The following is an 18,403-nucleotide window of genomic DNA, read 5'->3' on the forward strand; positions in this document are numbered from 1 at the left end:
TGAAATAAATGTATTTGACGTGTATTTTAGTGTTTTAGTTTGGCCCAAGTCCCATCCACTAACATGGAGGAGATGGAGCTTATGACCTATACTGCAGCCAGTCACCAAGGGGAGCTATACTTGCTTTTGCTTTACTTTTGAGGAGCTGTTCCGCCATCCATCTTTATACAGTCTATGGTTAAGCCTGGTTTATACTCCTGCAACAGGTCTACGCAGAGCCTACGCCGTAGTGGGCTACGCTGGTGTAAGCATTTATTCCTATGCACTGGTGTGTTGTTTTGTAGTTGTAAAACGCTGGTCATCTGTGTTAAATTCTATGTGCACTTCAAACTGTGGCTACTGTAGCCCATGTTGGAGCTGGAGCTAATTAAAGTTGCTGAGAGACACTAACAAGGAAATGGATTTCAGAACAATCGCAGGTCTTGCGCATCACCACAACTTGTAGTTCGATGTCTGGGGAGGTGCACATCAGGCTATGCAGTGGGTCCAAACTGTAGGCGTAAATCTGGTCTATATTTCAGTAGTTTCCATTTGATTTTCTTTCACTTGATTGGTTGGTTGGTTGGTTGTTTCAAGTTCAGTTCAAAATGAGTGTTAAAATAAAATAAAATAATTCACAGTAGGAATAAATCCTGTCTGATGAACATCTAGATACTCACTCAACACACTATGCTAAACATTTAGCAGGCCTATTAATCCAGTTTATTTTGGGATGTGTTTGCATCATTTAATCACTAACAGCTTTGATGTATATTTGTGGTTCACAGCAGTTGAATAAAGGTTCAGGATAGTTTTGGTTTGACATATAAGAATCTGCATGCTCTGCCGAGTGAGGCCCATAGCTTGTCCTAAATATAAACTATGAAGTAGTGAGCTAGGCTCTTACGACGCATGTGTGTGTATCACCAGGCAGAGTGACGTCCAGCCCAGCTAATATTTAGCATGCCTTGGCTGTTGCCTCCTCTCTCCAGTATCTGCTCCTCTGAGCCTTGTGATGGCATTGTTGCGACTAAAAAAGGTTCTGCTCTGGTGCTCTGCTCCCAACCTGTTAGCCAGACATACTGCACTCTGCTGTCTGTTCTGCACACACATTACATAGATGACTCCACCAGCTATGTTCTGCTGGTATTTTGGATGAACCGCACTGCACCTGTGTTTCTGTGTGTGCACTGTGTATACCCATATATCATCTGACTGCTTCTTGTCTGATTCGTATCTTGGCAGAGATAGAGTGGAATGAGGATTTTTTTCCGGGAGGAATTTTCCCCATCATGTGCTGTCAGTTTTCCACTTTTAGTTTGTCTGTGTGTTCCACACCAACATCTGACCTACACAGCTCTGAATTTGGTTTAATGAGATCAACTAGAATGAGATCTGGTGGTGGACAACGAGCATGTGATCCAGTGTAATTCATATCAGCCACGAGGGAGGAGCAGTGGGCATTAGCGGACACACGACAGCAGCACCCGTCCGTCCGCAGGCCTCTGGCCAACTAAACCAGTACACTAGCCACCATTTTGGAACAGTCTCCTCTCAGTGTGGCTGCTTCTTGAATAAGAAACCAAGAAAAAACTGTCCCCAGTGAATCCGCCTTCAGCTGCAAGATCTATTTTTTTACACACAGTTTTATGTCCTGCGTCGGAATTAGAAGATGTTTATCAAATGTCTTTATTATAATAAATGGCTTTGTTTGTCACCCACATAGAATTTAAGCCCCCAGGAGGAATGCTGGTGTAAGACCCCCTTATCGTCCACCATCTCACTTCCTGCTGCATGTCTCAACCAATGCAGGCAGTACGTGGAAGGAGAGGGGGCGCCACTCTGGCCGATTCCACTAAAATAATTGGTATTAAGGGCTTGTGGGTAGATGGAAGTTTGGAAGCAGTGGGGAATATCTGTGTGTTTGTGTGTGTGTGTATGTCTGTGTCTGTATGTGCAAATATGTGAACAAGGAGCTGGCCGAGTTGGATCCTATTTTGTGTGTTTATCCCTCAGTTCCTCCCAGCGAAGGAATGGGTACATCAAGGGAGGGGCTGGGCTGGGCTGGCCTCGAATTAGTGGAAATGCGACCCTTGCTGAAAGAGTTAACATTAGGAAAAAAAAAAAAGGAGATACTCGAATGAGAGAGGTCTGCATGAACAAAAGGAGGAAGCATTATAACGTGACCCGGCAAAACACATACAATAAAAAAGAAAAAACGTGCATTCCCCTGCATTGAGTTTTTTTTGCTTAAATGTGTTATTACAAAAATGTTTACACCCTCAATTGGGAGGAAAAAAAGACCGTAGAATTGAATTTGCCGCTGAATCGAATGCATTGATGTGAGAATGAATGAGCCTAGAGCTTGGGAGTGGATGTTTGAATTGAGGTATGAACACACAGTGTTCTGCTGAATGACTTGGCTTTAAATGGTTATTTTAATGCAGTTCAAAGTCACCTCTCTGCTGTGTGTGTATATATATATGTGTGTGTGTCTGTAGTTACATCTGCATGTGTGACCCCCTCTCCGGATTGGATAGCAGCGATGGATGGACGAAGAGAACAGCTTGGATGACAAACTCGGCTCCCTTTGACGGGACGTATGTCTGTAGGAGGAACTGTCTGGCGCTCCGTTTCTCCATACTGTGGACACTATGTGTAGATTGAGACAGATGCTCCAGTCTCTTTGTCTCACGTGTATCACTAACAGTGATAAATAGAAGCTTTTGTGGACTGCAGAAAAATGCCTGGGGTGGATGCATGGCACTCCTAGCTTGAGCTAGCTAACCATATCTCTGCAAGTTCCTTACTCTGGCTATAACAAGTGGTCTCATTCATTTAAAAAACAAAAACACAGTGTTGTGTCACAGTGGATTTAATTTGCTTAAGTACGACGTTTCAGTTTTCTTTGGTTATATTCAAATATTATGTTAATCATAACTTTAATGGCTGTCGTCTGAACAAAACATTATCAGGTAGGGATGGTAATTTGTAGTAGTGTTAAGTGTTAAGAGTTTGATCTATCATGAATATATTACCCGTGGTTGATACATTTTATTCCTCCCAAGATCAGTGCTGTTCCTAGTATCTTCAGGGATGGATTTCTTCTGATATTGATCATGGATGTGGCTACCGATCAGTCTGGAAATGCTTTATTACTTCCATTACTGGACAGTCATTTAAATAGGCTCCCCTCTTGTACACAAAGTGTACATATAATGCACATTTGACCTAAATAATAGTTTTATTTTCTCTTTGTAATATTTTCATTTGTAATATTTTTCCTACACCCATGTCAACAGACCCCCGAGTGAATAGTTCCTTATTCCAGAGGCCGTCCACGGCTGCTGACAGCATCAGTCACCAATACCTGCTCACTGTCTCCTGTAAACCGCTCTTCCCTTGACCGCCCAGACTCTCCCTTCTGCACTGATCTAATTTAGTCCTCATTCTACTTTTTGCAATCTCATTACCAAGACACACACACGACTGTTTACCTCAGCCTATCCAATGTTCTGTGGCAGAGAATCACATCTGTTATATGCTGGTGTTGTGGTGTAGGTATCATATTTAGAAGCTGACTGCAGAAACGCGGGTTCGCTGCACACTGAAAACTCATTGCGCCGTTTGTTCTTGCTCTTTTGATTATTATGTGACTTCATCTGGTTTTCTTGTTAATCTCATCGCTATGTGAGCGCACATGTGAGATGTATACACCTGTTGTTGTTTGACCACGAAAGTGTGTAAAAGTTGCTGTTCCATTTACTACTCTCTCCTCATTACACGTTAATGTTCTGCCTCGCTTGCTCGCACAGATCTGCGCAGCAGCAGCATTTCTTAGAATAACAACTGGTACAGTAGCCAGCGGAGCTGCACGCAGCCTGTGTTTTTCTCTGAACTGCTTTCATTATGTTTGTTTTGGCACTGTGTAGAGATTCTTTCATTGTTTGGTGTGTATAAATCAGCTCGCCGTGTCTTTGTTTTTCCCGTGTGTGTGCGCGATATTACACTTTCATGTCATTAAATAATGCAAGTGGATATAGAATAAGGTGTCGATTACAGTGCTGGCTGTGCAGCACGCAGCCTGTGGACAGTGGTGGCTTGCGGATCTGTCAGGTGTTAGTTTAGCTTTAGTCTTGTAGAAATGTCTTTAAATGAATTTACATGAATAATGAAGAGTGCATTCATCATTTCAGTCTTCTAGCTCAAATTCATATTTAGATATAATTTTAGCATTTTTGTCGTTGTTAAGCTATGACCCCCACAGCTTTCCTGTCAAGTGCCTTTTCTTGAGTGAACAACATAGAAGAAACAGTTAATTGGTTGTCCATCTTAGATACTACCCCTGTGGTGTCAGTGTTCAGTGACAGTGAAGCTAAACCAAAGCTAGCTTGTTGCTGATATGGCCTCTATGCATGCTGCGCTAAATTGTTTTTTTATGCTTTTTGCCGGATAAGAGAAGATCCAAACACAGTTATGTCCAAGTTTCATAAAAGAAGCTGTCACTAAATGGGGACGATTAGCTTGCACCATCTATGTAGGGTCCATGTAGGGTTTATTTATACTTTATTGGCATTTTATTTTATTGAGAAGAGTTCCTCCTGGGTTGTCCGGTCCTTGTATGATTTTGAATGCAGCTTTGGTGAGCATCACATGGTGGAACAGGTTGTTGCTGCCTCAGAAATGAACTCTTGTCCACCAGCTAGCGTGTAACAGAGAAAGGAAATCAAGATATTTAAATTACAGTGTTGAATTTTAGAGACATTTCATTTTGTTCAAGGTGCCTTTGTTACATTAGCAGCAGCAGCAGCAGTTCACCACGAGCCCTGGTGGTTGGTTCGCCTTCCTCCTTGTTTACCTCTGGCTGCTGTGTTTCAGTGATTTTCTCTTTGTGTGCCACCCACGCACTCACTCAGACTGCCTGTTAGAGGGGCCTCCGCTGACAACACCTGTACCCCTCTGTCCCCCCAAGGATAAGCAGGGCCCCTTCAGTCCCCTGACATTATTTCCCCCCTTCCTAATGCATGTGCTGTAGTCCTTATTCTTTGGTCCTCTGCCCTGGTCAACATGCATTATGTATGTGCATAGATGCATACACACACATACACACACATGGTGACCTGATACAAACGGGTACTCCTTTGTGCTTTGACTATTCTCCTCCAGCAGTCACCTGCTGTGTAAATCCCTCAGCCAGGGTTTGTTTTTCAGTCAGGGCCCTGAAGGGACACCATGTGCCTAAACCTGGCATCTCGTAGCTGAATTTGGCTGAGGACCCGGCTCATCTCTACTTTCTGCTTTTGAATGTCCACATTAATGCCAATCTGTAGCTGTAATAGTCTGTGGAGTACAAGTGGGTATCAAATATGAGGACGGGCACTTCCAAACTTGATGCTGCAGGTGGGGCCTGCAGCAGTTTGTTTATTTGAGCATATTGAGTCAATTATAGGTATGAAACATCTTTATCTTTAGTGCCAAGCTTTGTTGTAGGTCCAGTCATGTGTGCAGCTCTGTGTTATTATGTCCCAACAGAAGAGATTTGGTATTTCTACTTCTTGGAAATATACCCCATGCACTGTTATCCTTGAGGAATTGAAATTAGCAGTGATCTCCTAATAAAAATCTCCTAGCAGTGATCTTTCTTGTTTGTATTATGCAGTGTCCCTTTGTGTTAATATAATTTAATTTGTTTTTAAATATAATCCCTGTAATTTAAAAGTAGTTGATAAAAGATGAGGTGAGATGAATATTATGTGAATGTAAGTTGTAAAAAAAACCACGAGGACCCTCCTTAGGTAAATGATATGTCCACCATGCTATCTTGTTTTTGAGGAGACGCCCCGTAAATTCTTGTACAAGGAGAGAAAAACAAGCCTGGGGGAGGGGTGTTTGTCAAAGGGAACTGATGTGAGAGTGAGGGATGTGAGGACAGGAACGGAGTGCTCTTTACCCTGGACCGTTGCATCCATTTGGTTTGGTTGCGATATTTTGCTAATAATTGTTGCCCTCGTGGTGACCACGTGCCTGCTTCGTCTGCTCTGTCCTTTTAGGAATCGGCCCTCGCTGCCAGGCTTCTGTCTGGCTCTCCCTTTCAGTGCCTTCCCTCCTTTCCTCCCCTTGAGCTTCACCCTTATGCCTGGCCCCCTCCTTCCGCCCACCGCTCATTTCTCCTGTGCATCTGTAGCATAGCATTTGGTTGCATATCGCACTCTGCTTTCAGATACTGCATTGGCCCTCGCCTTCCTTCTTCCCGTCTTTACTGTGGACGTGTCGGGGCACAGTATATGACCAGTGTGGTCATATATCTTTATGGCTTGTCCACATTACTGCTACATGGAAGAATGACATGTTTATCATGTTACATGTGACTTGCAAGTGTAACTCCACTCATCTCATATATATACACTATATTACCAAAAGTATTCGCTCACCCATTCAAATGATCAGAATCAGGTGTTCTAATCACTTGGCCTGGCCCCAGGTGTATAAATTCAAGCACTCAGGCATGCAGACTGTGAAACAAGACATTTGTGAAAGAATGGGCCGCTCTCAGGAGCTCAGTGAATTCCAGCGTGGAACTGTCATAGGATGCCACTTGTGCAACAAATCCAGTCGTGAAATTTCCTCGCTCCTAAATATTCCACAGTCAACTGTCAGCTCTATTATAACAAAATGGAAGCGTTTGGGAAAAACAGCAACTCAGCCACGAAGTGGTAGGCCACGTAAAGTGACGGAGAGGGGTCAGCGGATGCTGAAGCGCATAGTGCAAAGAGGTCGCCGACTTTCTGCACAGTCAATTGCTACAGAGCTACAAACTTCATGTGACCTTCAGATTAGCCCAAGTACAGTACGCAGAGAGCTTCATGGAATGGGTTTCCATGGCCGAGCAGCTGCAGCCAAGCCACACATCACCAAGTGCAATGCAAGGCGTCGGATGCAATGGTGTAAAGCACGCCGCCACTGGCCTCTAGAGCAGTGGAGACGCGTTCTCTGGAGTGATGAATCACGCTTTTCCATCTGGCAATCTGATGGACGAGTCTGGGTTTGGAGGTTGCCAGGAGAACGGTACATTTCAGATTGCATTGTGCCAACTGTGAAATTTGGTGGAGGAGGAATTATGGTATGGGGTTGTTTTTCAGGAGCTGGGCTTGGCCCCTTAGTTCCAGTGAAAGGAACATTGAATGCTTCAGGATACCAAAACATTTTGGACAATTCCATGCTCCCAACCTTGTGGGAACAGTTTGGAGCGGGCCCCTTCCTCTTCCAACATGACTGTGCACCAGTGCACAAAGCAAGGTCCATAAAGACGTGGATGACAGAGTCTGGTGTGGATGAACTTGACTGGCCTGCACAGAGTCCTGACCTGAACCCGATAGAACACCTTTGGGATGAATTAGAGCGGAGACTGAGAGCCAGGCCTTCTCGACCAACATCAGTGTGTGACCTCACCAATGCGCTTTTGGAAGAATGGTCAAAAATTCCTATAAACACTCTCCTCAACCTTGTGGACAGTCTTCCCAGAAGAGTTGAAGCTGTAATAGCTGCAAAAGGTGGACCGACATCATATTGAATTCTATGAGTTAGGAATGGGATGGCACTTCAGTTCATAGAATGAGTAAAGGCAGGTGAGCGAATACTTTTGGTAATATAGTGTATATATATATATATATATATATATATATATATATATATATACACTGTTTATCAATGGCATGTGAATGCGCACACACACAGGAACACACGCTCATAATCTCCCCTTATTCTCTGCTCAGCAGTTAATAGTGTGTACTTATGGCAAATCTCTTTAGTCTGGCAGTTATTGGAACTAAGATTTTAATTAGGGGAGGTTTTAGAGCGGCACACGCTGCATTAGCATTACAACAGGGGCATGTTTGAGGGCTGGATTGGCAAGCAGACACTGAGCCACCATCCTAACCAGCTGACGTATCAGTCCTTGTGCTTAAGAACATGGCAATGTTGTTGTTATATCATTTCATTTCAGTCAGAACTTAAACTCAAGTTATAAACCCAGTTCAGACCCTGGCACTGATGTGTGTCTTGAGTCTTCCAGTCACAAGTTCCAAGTATGTCCGTCCACACCTGGTATTAGAATGAGTCTCCTCTGGTGACCACTTGTGATCACCAGAGGAGGCCAAGGACACATTTGTATTCCAGCTGCTGAAAAAATAAACTCTGACAGTGGTCTGATCCTAGTGTGTTAGCAGTGTGTCTCAGGTCTGTTCATACCTGTACTTTCACCTCTCAGCTTGTGATCGAATCTCTTAAGATGCATGTTAAAGCCAGATGTGAACAGGACCATGATGACAGAACCTTGGAAATGTCACACAAAACCATAACAGGGATGTGATCAGGTAGATGGATGACCAAAACAAAAAGCAAACAGAAGCAAGATATCTTCTAGTTTTCTCCAAATTCCTTTAATGCTTTTGAACCTGAATCTGAGTTTGCACTGTTTTGCTTATGACTAACACTCTCCACAATCAGTCCCTGTACACCGACACAGGAGACCCCTGGCCGGTTGTCTTGGCTAGTTTCCTTGGCCACTTGCTCTGCTGATGGAAAGCTGGCTCTCGGAGAGGTCAAACTAAGGCTCCGTCGGCTTAAAGAGAGGTTCAGATGGATGCTGGTGCTGCTAACTTTCATAGCTTCTCTTTTTGTGAAATATTATCATCGCCATAATTTAGATTTTATGTGTGATCGATCGTTTTGTCATTGTCTGAGGAGTTTTTCAACTTAATACAAAATTGATTTGAATCATAGCTATATTCATGGTTACAGTTTGACTCAGGACTGGCTGCCGGAAAGTTGCTCCACAGTCTTGGGGTCGGGGTTCGAGGAGCAGGAAGGGCAGGGTGGCTTGTCTTAGAACAAAAGAGCGATATTAGAACTTCACGTGTCTCTGACATGTGACGTGTGTACTGTGTTTCTTGTGGGTTTTGGCCATAACATGAGGGAATGTGTGTATATGACCCTTTGTGACAAGCCTGTTTCTCCTAGTAATGATGGAACGTTTCCCTCCTTCCTCCCAGAATAAAATGCCTTCCTGAGGCATTGTGGGACATGAGTGGAAGGAGGAGGCCGGCAGGATAGGAGTTCTCAGATTTGTCAGAGGAACACTGAGGGCACATTTTGAGAAACCTTGTGTTCTCAACTCAGTCACCCAGAACAAACCTAATGCGGATGCTTCAAATTAGATCTCCTTGGGTTTATTTAATTTAACTTCTTTGGCACCTTTTCCTCTGCCATATGAGTTCTCCTCGTAAACTTCAAATATTTGTGGGCTGTATCGTCTTTTCTTCAAACCTGACATCTGCAGCCACACTGTACTGTTTGTGTATTCTCTGGCCATCAGCTGCTCTCCTCTGTGTGCATGGATACATGCGCATACGTGTGTTTGTGTGTGTCTGCCTGTGTACCGCGGCTCTGCTTAGCGCTATGCTGTGAATATGAAATAGGACAGCTAGCATCTGCACTGCAGCCATCCTGCCCTGGCCCCCTCACACTGTGCCTACTGCTCAGTGCAGCTGGCCAGCCTGCTCGAACGAAGGAGTGTGGCACTTGTGTGCATATGTACGTGTGTGTTTGTGTGCGTGTTGAGGAGGAAAAGGGTTGCGTTCCTTTGTTTGTGTGGATTCATTTCCTTGTTTGTTCTACTCTAGGCTTCTGAGAGACTCTGTGTTTACCTGTGGAAGGTCTCTGCGTGGATGTTTGTCTTCACATTTACCCGTATGCTTGTTACTACATTTTAATCTGCCCCGTGCATCTGCATTGCTTTTGCATTGCCTCTTTTTATCTGTAACCTAACCCAGAAACTTGATTTGACCTTTCATTTAGTCTCAGAACTGGAAGTCTGTACTCAGTCATTATTCATTATTCCACTGATCTCTCTCTCAGTTTATCCATTTATTTTGTTTTTATTCTGTAAAATGTCATGAATTAGTGAAAAACACTCATCACAAGGGACATTGTCAGATTTTACATCCCACTGCCATTTAGTTGAAACTCATCGTAGAATCTGTAAACGGACATATATACCTATATATATTTAAATATATAGTTAATTTTCTGTCAAGATATAAGATACTACAAACTTTGCTGCCATATCTGGCTCACAGCATCCCCCAACAACAAAGAGACCACCCTCCCCCTGGTCGAAAGAACTAACTGAACTCAAAGCCCTTGAAATCTTAGAAAGCCAGGTAAGAGAGAGAGAGAACCAGAGGTAGGGAAGAATGAAGGATTGAGTTAGGAAAGAGAAAGGGACAGAATCTATGACAATCAACCCTTTGATAAACATTTTCTCTGTGTCAACTAAGGACAGGGAGACGGGGCAATCTTGAGTTCTCGCTTTCCCTTTTTCTCTCTTTCTGTAGCTAATATGAGGAGATAATGGGCTATTGAGGCAGAAAGGGAAGGCTTAAAAACACCGTAGTCACGACTGGGCCACCACTCTGCACCGCTGATTCAATTACCGAGATGAAGAAGGGTATTTATCTAAGAACAACTACAATCCATAAAACTGCACTTAGGAGCGTCCTGTTAAATACGTCAAGCTGCTGTCTTTGTTTCTTTGTGGCTGCATGTGTGCATTGAGATTGCTGCAGGTCCGGTTCAGACCTGGCACCAACAGTTATCCTGGGGGATCTGATCAAAAGTGGACAGGTCTAAGTGTGTGTGTTCACACCTCGCATTAAAATGTGCCTCCACATACGTCTGGAGTGACCGTCTGTAATTCGATCACAGCAGTCTGAGTGATGACAGGCGCGCTGTGTGGAAAAAGAAATAAACACGTATGCTTCATCATTTGGGGCGCAGTGGGCAAACAGGTGGTGTAGGGCTGCCGTTTCAGAAGCATGAACGCGTGTTTCTTGTGTGCGCACATGGTAACATGATAGAATATGTGGAACGTAACAAGCTGTTACGTTATTAATTTTATTTCTGTCCTGATTTAAATTCTCACCTATTTACTTGTTCACTTACTCAATAGCTACCAGGAGAAAATCCAGTAAAAGGCTCTCCATACTTACGAATAGACATCACTTACGGTGCTCTGTCAGTTTCTGGTGATCACTTGTAATGGTGTCTGAGTGTTTTCTCTTAATTAATGAGACAAAACTCTGCTCATGCAAGAGGACTTGAATGTGGCCCTGATGCATTGTGAGTTCACACTGCCGTGACAAGTGACCCAGAACGCCTCCAACTGCTGTCCGAGCTATGTCATTTCATTTATTTAGATATGTAATTTTCTCTGTAGTATTAGAGAAGTTAGAACTGCATGATAGTGTTTAGTAACAGATATTCACTTTCAACTGTCTTTGACGTCACATTAACCAGCTTGCATTTGATTGACAGTGATTAATACAAATGGTGGTTATTGGTTAAAATGGTTAGAGAGGCTCCAGCAGCAGTAGAACCGACATCAAACATCCTCAGACGGGAGTCACACTGGTGGATACCAATTGTGTCCTACTCCACTCCACATTGTGAGATACATCGGCTCAGTGAGTCATAGAATGGACATGGTGCCGGGCTTTTGTTGACTGGCTGAAGGCTGCTTTCTTATGAAGAGATTCTTGCCTGTATTGCTTGTGTGTCTAATGTGTGTGTGTGAGTGATTCTTTGTGGTTGTGTTGTGAAGGGAAATCATGAGGCCGGTGATGCAGGTGTCTCACTCTGTAGATGGATGTTCACTCAATGCCTCTCTCCATCACCTTCCCACCAAAGTGTCGAGTCAGCAAAGCCTGCTGGACCTCTCCCTAGCTATGCGTTTGTGTGTGTATGTATGTGTATGAGTGAGATTAAGAGTGCTATGTCTACGAGTGTTTATTGTTTCCTTTTAAACTTTTCGATAGATGGATAGATAGATGCTATTTATCCTGTAGGAAATTTGGTATCCAGTAGCATCATTACTCAGAGAAAGGAAGAATTACAGTCAGCAAGAAAGGGTAAAAAATAAAAGTATATTATGGTATATGTAAAAGTATGTATAAAATATACAAAAATGTATATTAGATTATTAGATTTTTACATGTATGTTTGTGCAGCAGTGGCTGCATAACTGGTGTATGTGTTCTCAGCTTGTCATTTTGTGTGTCTTTCATGTTTGTGTGTAGATGTCAGAAAAAAAAAACTGCAGCCAGTGGCATATTCTGGTGACACTGTGACAAAATTAAAGATGCAGCACAGACCTGGAGGAGAAGAAAAACCAGTGAGTAGGGAGGGGTGAGGCCTCACATGTGGCGGTGAACAGAGGAACTGACCAGTAGAGGGGTTTACTACGAAGGAATAATGATCAGCAAGTGGAGGATAGTAACAAAGGAAGTGTTATAAAGAATAAGGGAGTGGCGAGGAGCACCATCAGTGAGATGTATTGATTGCAGCTCCATCCTGAGCATCTGTAACGAGATCTAGTGGTTGTGGCTTTCTTGAGGAGCAGATTTGTCTAAACACTATGGCTGGGTGGGACAGGGAGAAGGGAAAGCATCAGAGGAGCATCAAGAGGAGAAGAGTGCAGAACTTAAGAGTGTGGCTCTACGATGAAAGACAAGAAACAAATGATGACAAGAGGGGAATCTTAAGAAAATGCCTGCTGGGAGCATGTAGCTAATTACTGCAGACAGTCTATGTCTGGACTCATCTCCATGGTAACAAGATGGGCCAGCAGTGCTGGCCAGCACACAGGAAGACACAGGCAAGAAAATCAATGAGCAGGCCGATAAAGCGGGGACAAAGACTGTGCTCATTAGGCCTGATTCACCCTTTCTCCTTGTTTGTCTTCATGTCTCTGTGTATTTATGCATGTGTGTTATTCATACCTGACCTTAAGGTGAGACTTGTTGGGTATTCATTGCTACAGCAGCTGTCATGAAAGAAAGAACTAACCTTACCTAAAAAAGAGGTTGGAATGGACCAGGTGACAGCAGGCGAGAGTTCAGAGAAGGTTGCTTGACATCCAAATGAAATGCTGCTGTTTGGAATCATGCGACTATAAAAATGGCGAGTTTGGCTTTGCTTAGTGGAAAAAAAAATGTCTGTGCTCCCTTAACACCTACTGTTAAAACTACTATTTGAACAAGCTTTTTAGTGTCCCGAAAACAATGTGTGATTGCACTTTGAAGCTTTTGGATAACTGGTAGACTATACTCTGATCAGGTCCATCATCATAACCAGTGACAGGTGAAGACGTGAAAACCATTGTTCATCTCATTAGGATGCAGTGATCTGCTGACAAACCTTTGCTTCTGGGTGTTCATGTAGATGCTACATAGAGACGTACCACCTGCCCAACACTGATGGAGACCAGACAGAACAGTACTCCCTTTCAGAAGCAGCCTCCTCCAACATGACAAAGCTCCATGCTATACCACAAAAAATGCGCAGAAACATTTTGATGAACACAACAAAAGGCCCAAGGGGTTGACTTGGTCTTTAGATTTCCCAGATCCAAATCCAATCAAAGTTGTTGCTGTTGTCTTTTAAAGCCAGCACGAGAAGCTAATGAAGTTCTCTTTTTAATGTCCTTCGGTTGCAAAAACAAACATCTTGCTATCATTTTACACTGCATTGATATTAGGGCCTTGTCACTAACATTAGCAGGCATTCCTCTGTTTATATGGGGAGGCTGACAGAATGCTACTGTTTAGGTAAGTGAACAAGCAGACGTGCTGAGACAGGCATGCAGATATGTGGAAGCGGTGTGATCGTTTGCGGGTGTGTGACAGAGAAGAAAGACTTTGTACTCTGTTGATAAATCATAATGAAAATGTTGATGGCGAAGACATGAGCAAAGAAAAAAGAAAACAGCAGTCAGAATGAATGATGATCATTATGCGTCTTCCTTCAGTTCTTTTGTGGATTTGTCTCCAAACATTTTCACCACAACAGCCGGCGCACAAAGGTGTGTCTGTGAGGGTGAGAAAAGAGGAGGGTTTGCTGGAGACCGCTGCATGAACTGGGTGTGTTTGTGTGTTTGAGACCGACCCTGTTGTCTCTCCACCAATCCCAACCATCAGTAACCCCATGTAGTCTGAATCATTTAGCCAACAGAGCACGCACACTTTAAAACCATAAACAGCCTCCTCTCTTGTCCTTAATGTTACTTTTGTATTAGGTTTAATGTATTTGAAGGTTTTTTTTTTTGCCATTCATTTGTGTATAACATTTTAGTGACTGTTTTAACTGTCTCTCACTCAAACACAACAATTAAAATGTCTTCAAATTCTGATTGCACAATTTGACATTTGCTATTGCCTGTGTGCGTCTGTGTCCCGTCCCCTGCTGAGTACTATGTGGCCAATAAAGCCATTGCGACTCGGTGACATTAAACAGCAGTAAACATCTTGGCATTGCAATCCACCCAATTTCATTACTGACTGATGATTTTGTGTGTTGCCCAGAGATGAGACGCTATGCAAAACTGGCCCACAGACACACGTAAAAGTCCTGTCCAAACATTTACCGTTTCGGATTCAGGCTTCAGTGTGTGACTCACACTCACGCTGTAAAGAGACACCGCAGAGAGTCATGGTCGTCATTGTCTTGGTGACAGATCCACAGGATTATATAAATGGGGCTGATAGCATGGGAGGAGATGTAGTGATACTGTGCTTTGTTATTCCTGACTGTTATCTCTGTATTAATTTATTTTAGTGGCGATACACAGAGCCGCTTCTAAGGAAACCCTCAACGGTTCCCGAGAACTTATTTCAATGATGTTGCACTCAGTCTTGCCTTGACTAGTCTTAGGTTTTTATAGCTCTGCTCTGGTGCTCTGCACGTAGGGAAATTGTGTAAGTTATATCAAGTTAGTCTTGTTTATTTGGCAGCAGTTATTAAAAAAAAAAAAAAAAAAAAGTGGGCCTTTTGCTTTCAGTTTTTACCACATTCTTACCACCAACTGTTCACCCAAATAAATGACAGCATAATGATATTTGATCCTTTGTGGATTTTAACAAACGACATGAACTTAATTACCCTCTAGCTGAATCCTTTCCCTCTGTCTGTTTCTTCAGCTAACCTTTTTTTCCCCTCTGCCCTCCCTCCTGTTCGTTTCTTTTTGCCCGTCACGGTGAACACAAACAAACGCTTGCCTTAGTGTGTGCGCTGCAGATGCGCGTCTGCCTGTGCTTGCATGTTCGTATATTGAAACTTCTGATGAAGGTGCCACTCCCCCTGCCGGCAATCAGTGTGTTTTTGTTTACATTCTTCCCCCTCCCCCCCACTCATCTCTCTCCTCGACTCTCTCAGGGCAAATGTCTTGCATCAGATCACTCGGAGCATTTATAGCGAAGCTTTTGAAGCTCAGGACTCCCACCGTGGCCAAATATAGTAAATGTGTGTGTGTTGTGTGTGTGTGTGTGTGTGTGTGTGTGTGTGTGTGTGTGTGTGTGCGAGGGTGGATGAGTATGTGCGTGCATGTGTCCTCCTGAGTAAATGGCTCTGGGGTAAAGACGTGTTTGTTATTGTTCCCAGCACTTTGCCTGTAGACAACACTACCAATTAAAGGGGAGGTTTTATGTGTTAAGAGCAGGAAGTGTGTGCCGTGTGTGGCTGCACGCTATTGGCTGCCCAGCTTCTCCCATGTTCCTTCCCCGGGGACTGAGCAGGCAGTGCTCTTTACTGCCACGGCCAAATGAAAGGTAAACACAACACACCTTTGATCAGGCTTTGCGTTTAAAGCCCTTACTGGAACTCTGTGTGTGTACGTGCGTGTGTGTGTATAGGCAAATGGCAAGCAAATTATTGAATGACACAGTGAGGGTTACATGCATGTGTGTGTTGATGAGAGATAACCTCTCCAGGATGCTGCTCCCTCCACCTCCTCCTCCTCCTCATTCTCCTCTTGCTGTTGAAGTGTGAGTGAAATCATCCCTCTATCCATGCCGCCTTCCCTCCATCCCCCCCATCCAGCCAGCATGAAAACAAAACAAGGCGCTGTATGAATGAAAGTGGGAGGGGCGGAGTGGCCTAGAAAGGCAGGCAGGCAGGCAGGCAGGCAGGCAGGCAGGCAGGCAGATAGAGCGATAGATAGTGGTGCAGGGCCGGGTGAGGCTGTGGTGGAGAGGAGGGATAGAGAGAAGAGGACAGTGGAGTAAGAGGAGGTGGAGGAGAAGGAGGAGGGAATGAATGAATGAGTGCGCTGACTGGAGCATGTTTGACATAGTAGCTAGCTTGTGTAGCCTGACATTACGGTGAGCAGAAATGGGGATTACGAGTAAGATTAAGGAAACCGCAATGGGGAAATTGCAGTTTACAACAGCATACAAAAGAGCAGCAAAAATATCAAGAGTAAAAAGTGTAGGGTATAAAAGATATATAATAAAATAAAATGGAAGTACTGGCATATATACAAAAAGTACAGTGGACTATAATGGAATAATCCTGCCACAGTGGTGGTGTTATTCTATTGACTGTTGTCTCGTGTCACATAGAAACAGGAACTATATCTAAATATAAAATTGTAAAATATATGTAAACAAGGGTTTTCCATGATTCCGTATTTGATGTAAATTTGATGAACTGGCTCCACCTATCTCCGTCTTTGCTCCGGTTTTATGCTAATACCCCCAAAGCAGCAATAGATTGGTCTTCCATGGCTCCTTAGCTGCGTCTGCCCCCTGTCTGCCCCAGCAAGGCCAGGGTTAACCCTGAGTGTCTCACCTCCCCGACATGGAAGAGGCCATTGAATGGCTGCCTCCCCCAGCCAGCAAACACATTGGCTGAAGCTGAGGGTGGATCTGGGGCTGGAGTGGCACTCTGGCATGGATCTGAGCGTGGAGCTGGATCGGGAAGCTGCCTCAGCCCTCCCTACTCAGATACGTGATGCCGCGGTCGCAGCATTTACACACACACACACACACACACAGCAGGCACACGAGAGGGGGAGAAGAGCTGTGCATTTTTCCTCTGTGGTCAGAGACGATTGTGTGCAGTGGTGGGTTTACAGTTCGTAGTAAAGAACACGTACTTAAGCGACCCCTGCATGAACCACCCCAGAGGTTGGAGATGATGTTATTTCTGCATTAGTCATTCTCCCTCGCCATGGTTTTGACCCCCTGTCCCCATCGTTATTGTTCTTTCTCTTAACCTCATTATCCCACCCCTCCTCTCCCCCTGCCCTGTCTGTCCTCTCAGCTTTTACTCAGGCAGCACAATGGGCAGCCCTCACATGCAGAAGGGGGGCTTCTAGCTGTATCCTTGGCAGTGAGAGATCATGTGATGTCCTCACAGAGGTGGCATCCCACAAAGGCTGCCGAATAGTGCCCCCATTGCACTTTTCAGCTGTTCAACAGAATTATCCTCTTTCCCCTCATTATAATTAACCTTTCTGATTAGAGTTGTAATATATAACTCTAGTATCATGGGATCGAATTTAAATGCTATGTTTTTATTTATTTGATGTAGCACATGTCATCCGAAAAGTGACCTAAAGCAGGATAAAATATCTCTAAAATGTTTCTAGCTTCTTATTTGACCTACTGGCTTCTAGCCCGGACACTCTTTGGTTCATTTAGTAGATGATATCAAAGCTGACAGTATGGTGAGACACATGGTGAGAGACGGTGATTAACACACAGTCATAGACTCGGTTGGAGGTCGAAATGTTTTCTCAAATTAAATGGCAGGATTAGATCTGTGGAACACTGAATTGGATTCTTCTTTGTTTAACTGTGTAAACTTGAATTGTTGTCTGAAGGTGCAAGTAGACTATCAATAAGAAAAATATTTTTTTTAGGAAATTGCAAATTTTCTTTTATTCTTCTTAAGTTTAGCTTTCAGCACCTTGTTGAATTTCTCTACCTCAAATTAGATTCTCAACTAAAAGTGAATGTCCTCTGTAAATACTCATCAGCCAATAACCCCATATCCCCATCCTGTTTGCATACAACTAGTGTGTGCAGATGATAAAAAGGTCAGTGTCTGGTATAAGGTGGGATCTAATGAGTCTCAGCTGGCTCACAGACAAGGCAATAACAGCTAGTTTATTAGACCATTACAGGGCACAGGTCAGACACGACTGCTAATCCAATCACAATTGACATTCAGGCTCTTTCACTAAATGCAGTTTCCCAATAGGCCAAATGAAACGTGACATGAGCCAGTGACACGTCGTTCAGCCGTTAAGGTCGTGTCCATGGCGCTGCTGACTGACGATGTGGATCTTCAGGTTTTACACCTGCGTGGTCACTCACATTCTCATAGATGTAATCTATGCAGTCCAGTTGCATATTGGTTGTGTTCTTCAGTAGTGATTAGTATTGGTTTAGTCACTAAATGTTCAGCTCAGACCAACAGTGACAATTCATTCAACACATAACCAGAATCTTGTTGCTTCACTTCTTTATTTTTTATTTTGGTTTGGCCTTTTCTTCAGTGGTCAGTGCTGTTTTTGCAGGATTGTGTT

The 18,403-nt window shown here is 43.7% G+C and overlaps 1 protein-coding gene across 3 annotated transcripts in view; it reads left to right on the plus strand.

Annotated features, from left to right (window-relative positions):
• The window catches only part of insrb (insulin receptor b), a 79,036-nt gene that overhangs the window by 34,790 nt on the left and 25,843 nt on the right, over window positions 1-18,403 (plus strand). The window lies entirely within an intron of this gene.

Source organism: Chelon labrosus, assembly GCF_963514085.1.
Source record: "Chelon labrosus genome assembly, chromosome: 7".
NCBI classification, from domain to species: Eukaryota; Metazoa; Chordata; class Actinopteri; order Mugiliformes; family Mugilidae; genus Chelon; species Chelon labrosus.